The following is a 6,287-nucleotide window of genomic DNA, read 5'->3' as shown; positions in this document are numbered from 1 at the left end:
AGCTGGTTGGGGTTTTTCTAGGTACTGAGGTGAGTTTCTGGTACACCACAATTCACTGATGTCCTAGTCTCTGTGCACAGTTCTGTTTATGAGCAGGATCCTTGCAACACTACTAGACCTGAGAAGAACTCTGCCAGGAAGACAGACTCCTGTGCTGCTACAAGGACTGCCACTGTGCTGGACTGCTGCTCTGAAAGAACTGATTTTGTACTGTGATGTGCTGCCTGATGCACAACAACGCCCAGCTTTGCGTCACTAAGGAGATGCAAAGTGGGGGTAACACAGAGATATTTCCAGGAAAATGTCACTAAGCAACATTACTCCTATTATCAACCTGCACGCTAACCTGTGCAGCGATGATAAAAGGAGCGCCAACCGCGCTCATCGCAGGTTTCTTTACACCTGCTTTTCCTTTGACTAAACAATGTTAGCCAATGGGTGGTGGATTATAGGGCTGAGACCACCCAGCCCTATCAACAAGGTAACCCCTGTCCCAGTGCGTTTATCGCTGGATTTCCAGCGATATTCGCACCTTTTTGCAACTATCACTGGTTTATTTATCGCAATCGAGAGAAGCATTGCTGATAGCACGCTATCTCGGCGATATAAACCAGCGATAGCCGGCGATAATTATCCTAGCGCTAAGTGCACTTATCGATAATTATCACCGGTTGTTGCTGATATGCCCCCAAATTTTTAAATAATCTTTAAAAATTCATAACTCTGGTTCTACTTAGTGGAGTTTTGTCATTTTGTTCTTGATTTACTCATAACATTATTGTCTAACCCTCTGTGGAGTCCTTTAGTGGTGTTTACATTATGTTACGGTGTGTGTGTGTGTGTGTGTGTGTGTGTTTTGCACAAATACTTAAAACTTTGCCTCTTTAGATAAGCCTTACTGCTCTGTGCCAAACTATCAGAGGGTGATAACATGTTATCTTTTTGTGTGTATCTAGCTTACCCTGATTAAAGTGGTGATACCTACTTGAACAGGGCGATTACATCTTCCAGCTAGAGACCCCATTTCTAGCCCGGGCTAAGGATGGGTCAAGAACTCAACCCTGCAAAGATATCTTGGGCCATACTATATTAATGTATGATATCACCTCTAATATCCCTGCAATTTTTTCGATCTGATCTTTGAGACAGCTTTAGTGGTCCCATCAAACTATTGTTTAAAAAAAAAAAAAAAAAAAATACATACGTAGTGGCGCTTTCCTATCAGACTATTATTTAAAAACAAATTCATTAAATAAATATGTACTGGGGCTTTTGGTCCATGGGCGTCATTCATTGGTGTATTAAACTGTCATACACAGTTTGCTTCTGCCTACAACAGCATACACCATAGGGCGATTGATAAGTCTACTTTGCCCACAAACTCTCTACACTGAATGAATGCACAAAGCCTGCACATTCTCATTTGATTAAATATAGTTCCTTTTTCTTCAGTGGCATATCTGGTTTAAAGTGTGTTTTATTTTTTTATATTAACTTTAAAGTCCAGCTATTTTGTCTGCACTTTCGGCATTATGTTAAGTTGTGATTTAGTTCCTGGCTACTTTTTTAAGGTTGCTATTATCAATTGTTAAAGTAACATTGCAACATTGTGGAACCTGCACTATAAGTGCTTCCTCAGCTGGTGATTTAAATAAAATGCACAATGCAACTGAAAGGCTTGCTATTCAAAGAGTATCACTAGTAAAACAGGGAGCCGCATCTGGGTGGCCGCATATTTTTTTCATTTTCATTTGTGGTGACATGGGCTTGCAATAACAATTAAAAAAATATATATACAGATTTGCAAAGGTGAGATCTGTTGGCTTTGCTATCCCTTGTTGAGAAGTGACATATGTGTGTCTTTTGTATGTATTTGGGTACAACAGGCACTTCGAAGATTCTGAAAATTGCAGATTCATGAATTGTTTTCTGTTCCCGTTTCTTCCCACATAAATAATTTATTTTCCAATACACGCCATGCCTTCCAGGACGTCCTGTAAGGTCTGCACTAATTGGTGCTCTAATATTCCAATATGTGCACCTCTTCCACCTACTTCATTTGGATGAACTTTAGTTCTCATGTAAATGAAGTCACTACATCCCAAAAATTATTGGATATCCACAAATTTGTTGCATTTTAGGAATTGGTCTATTTTGCATTGCATGTCCCTGGATGGAGTGGCATGGTTACCATATAATGTAACTACAGTTGAATAACTATACTTGGATGTGGCATTTTTCTTTCCAAGATCCATGTACATTTCTCTTTTGTGAATTCTTCTTTGATACTGTATATTGCAGGTTGTCCAACGCAGATGCAGATGATGAACACAATCCATTCACCCATACCAGCACCCAGTCTACCAGTAAGGATTTGTGGAACACACCCGACTGCAATAAAAGAAACTAAGGTTCAGGTTTAGGCACACATCCATAACCTATCCTGAAAGGAGCACCAGTTCACAATGTTCACAAATCTATTATTCAAGTAATGGTTTTGTGCAAAAAAAAATGTGATAGGCAGCGTTTGATGAATTTCATACTCTGTGGTTTATTTAAAAAACCTTTCGAATTGTTAGAACCACGCAATATAGTAACAAAGCAATCAGCCAATACATTTCGTCCACAATTTGACATCATCAGGGCTGTAAATTAAAAGAAAACACAATGCATCAATGAACAAATTACTGGTGTTCCTCCTTTTCAAAAACAAGAATTCATCAGTGTCCCCACAATTAATACATTAACTCAATTCTTAAACATTAATGCCTGCTGTATCCAATCTTTGAAATCCTCCCTGGTTCCATGGGTATAAAATTCCCTTGTATCAACATAACAATATTTCTATACTGTGCACCTGGTGCCCATGACTACCTTGTGAGAACATATCATGCTTTCACATTCCATTTTAATACAATTCATTATAATCACAATTGATCAGAACACATTAAAATATGTCTTAAAAGTCTTAATATAAATTCAATATGATTGCAGTTAGTCAGAACCCTTCAATTCCATCTACCAAAGTCGAATATATAAATAGTCTCCAATCACTCCCCTCCTTCAATGTCAATGATCCTGTCTGATCCAATTCACTAATCCACCTCCCGAGCGCCAGTAACCAGTATCCTTCAAATTACTATTAATACTGACTGCAATATCCAGTGCTGCAATGAAGAGGGAGCGGAATTTCTCCACATGTTCTGAAGTTGTCCAGGCCTGGGTGACTTCTGGGGTGCAGTTACTATGGTGCGGTGGATGTTAACAGAAAAGGAGGTAGCCACAGCACCGGAGTACTGTCTGTTGCATTGGTTTCCCCATACTGCTAAACACAGGGTGACAAGTTCCAGGACTTGGGCCTGGTTTTAGCAAAGAGAAATATCACAAGCCACTGGAAAGCATGGTGGATTCTAATGTACATAGGTGGAAGAGGTAGTTTATAAAATGGGCAGACTGAGAGGTAACAGTAAGATTACAAATAGCCAAGAAAACAGGCAGTGAAAAGTCATTAGAGGCAGCTAGATAGTGGACAGCACTGGTGGAGCTATTAAAGAACACAGAGGCCGAGACAGAGGAAATGCCTCAAGGAGAAGCCTAGGAGGGGGAAGCAGGGGACAATAGCTTAAGAACCAAGATGGTTAGAAGCCGGTATAAATGGAAAGGAATTCGGAGGCAATATGTAATATATTTTATGTTATGGAACATTGTAATGGTTTTAATTAACTACACAATAAACTATTTACTTACTTACTTATTGTTTTGTGTTTCTTTGCTCCTTGGCCTCTTGCAAGGGGCAGGTGAAATGATGCAACAGGCTTGAACGCACACATTATTGAGGATCACTGATGTAAATAGGGGATCTGTAGGGAGGAGGGGGCATCAACAGGGACAAGAATTATACAAGCAATGATGCTAAGCCATGAGACCTATCAAAAGAAGAGAAAATGGGAACGAGTAAACTTTAAGAATGCTTGAGTGTAACAGTAATTGCATTTAAATGTAAGACGACAAGAGCAAATGTAAACAATATTTAAGTTTCAAATTCTGTTTCTCGATATTTATGGTCTCTATATTATGTCAGTGAACCTCCTAGCACTCCACTGTTTCTTCTTTTTATGGACCTGAGTGTATAAAGGGTCGCCATTCCAAGTGTGTACCTCACATAATTGTAAAGCATTGAGGTCATTCAGATGATTAAAAGGGACAGGTGACCTGCTCACATGATAACAATGCTAAATGTACAACCAAGTTGTGTGTTTGCCTGTATTATACACAACTAGGCCTTGGAATGCTCAAATACACATGTTACCTTAAATGTCTGGGAAATGTAATGTTCATTCCTAAATCCGAAAATGCAACATATCAGCACATCTAATGAGCAGCTCACTTCTAGTACATGTATTGAATGTCTCCAAATGCCTTCTTAACAAGTTCTATACCACGAAAATATATCACAATAGTAATCTCTACCTCTTTTGTATTTCCTAGGTCTCTACTTACTGTGACACAAAACATTTGGATGCCGATACCGCAACTCCACCAATAAAATGTTCTCTGTTTCTCATGAGGTTGATCTGGCACAGCACTTAGGCAGAGCTTGGCCACTGAATACCCTCCCATTCCACCCTCGGATGAAGCCCTCAGTGATGACAGCACTCCTGGAGATGTGGATGTGGATGACCTTCCTGGTATATCTGGTCAGCCTGGGCAGACAGCAACAGTGAGTCTCAATATTCCCACGCCAACACCTCCCACCCCAGCTGCAAGACCCCAGCCAACCCCTGTCCCTCCAACAAATGTACTGAGCACAGTCTGTAACATCTTGTGTCCACCAGTCCTGGATCTTGAGGTGACAGTCACCAATCGAGTCACTGAGGAATGAGGAACTAGTAGGCGGGTGCAGCCTGGCCCAAGGACACATAGGGGTAGGGGTCGTGGGAAGATAACTGTGAGGCCACTGGGGCCACTCACACCTAGGCCACCATTAACCAAGTTTTGGGAGCCTATCAAGAGTCACAAGTCGTGATGGGCCAGGTACTAACAGAAATCCAGGAGAGGAAACAGCTGCAGAGGGACATACACTAGAAGCTGTCCACCTACAACACCAACATGGGCCAGCTCATTGGCATGCTGCAGGAAATCAACACCACCCTCCACAGGGCTTTTCCTCCATTATCTACCTCTTCCTGTGATCCAACTACATTTAGCCCATCTACATCTGTGGTAGCAACAGGAAGGAAGGACATGTCAGAGGAAGACACATCTGTAGATTCCCCTGTCTCAGCAGCAGTGGATCCCTCCCTCCCCCGCAAGAGGGGACGTCCACAAAAAAATCCAGGAGGTGCGGATGGCAAGACCCCCACCACCACTAGTGAGAAACCTTGCACCTAACACAACACAACGCACCTAACACAACGCATTCACTTTGTGGACTATTTCTGGACATTTTTTACCTTTTTGATGGGAGTAGTATTTTAGACCTTGCATTTCAAACAATTTGGCATATACAACTATGATTTCATTCACAATGACTGACTTCTCCACTTCTGGTTTTCCCTGTTTGGTTTTGCACAATGTTTATTTTCTGCTTGCTCACTGAAATAAATACATTAGTCACAAACTAATTTCCTGTTGTAGTATCTCTCACATGTAGCAATGTATATATGTGCTGCCATGTGAACTTGACAAAGGCAAAACTAGCTACTTGTGTAAGTGTGGACATGTTGCATGTCACAATGTTTAGCTCAGGATCACAATCATGTCACACAAGCACATACATACAAGCGTCTGGTCTAATAACATCTTTATTCAATATTTCCAATCATAGGCGGGCATGATATCTGAAAACATAGCAAACCATACAAGACTCAAACATTCTGTGTCAGTAACCACATTTTCAGGTGCAGTCCTTAACAACATGGAAGGAGGGGATACATCTGACAATTTCCTATTAAATAGGCACAATAAAATTGGGCTATGCCATTAGCTGGAGCCATTTTACCTAGCTCACAAAAGGGATCCCACATCATTTTAAACCAATGATCAGCCATATGACCGTACAACAGTTTCAGATCACAGTGCCATTCCAATCCAGTGTTGCACCATCTGGTGGAATGTCACAAACAAATGTCAGTGATGTGTCACAAACACTGGCTTACAATGAGGAAACAGCTACATATGGTTTATATACAATGAGGAACATGTCCAGTTGACTCATCATTACTTCTATCCTATGACTATGCAAGCTGTCTTGGTACAGGATTTGTACACACAGTCTGTTACATTCA

At 40.9% G+C, this 6,287-nt stretch overlaps 1 pseudogene; it reads left to right on the top strand.

The window, feature by feature from the left end:
* Positions 1-301: 301 nt before the first annotated feature.
* Positions 302-5,391, top strand: LOC144790814 (uncharacterized; annotated as a pseudogene).
* The last annotated feature ends 896 nt before the right edge of the window (positions 5,392-6,287 follow it).

Source organism: Lissotriton helveticus, chromosome 11 (assembly GCF_964261635.1).
Source record: "Lissotriton helveticus chromosome 11, aLisHel1.1, whole genome shotgun sequence".
Lineage (NCBI taxonomy): Eukaryota > Metazoa > Chordata > Amphibia > Caudata > Salamandridae > Lissotriton > Lissotriton helveticus.
This window is presented reverse-complemented; position numbering and strand designations above follow the sequence as displayed.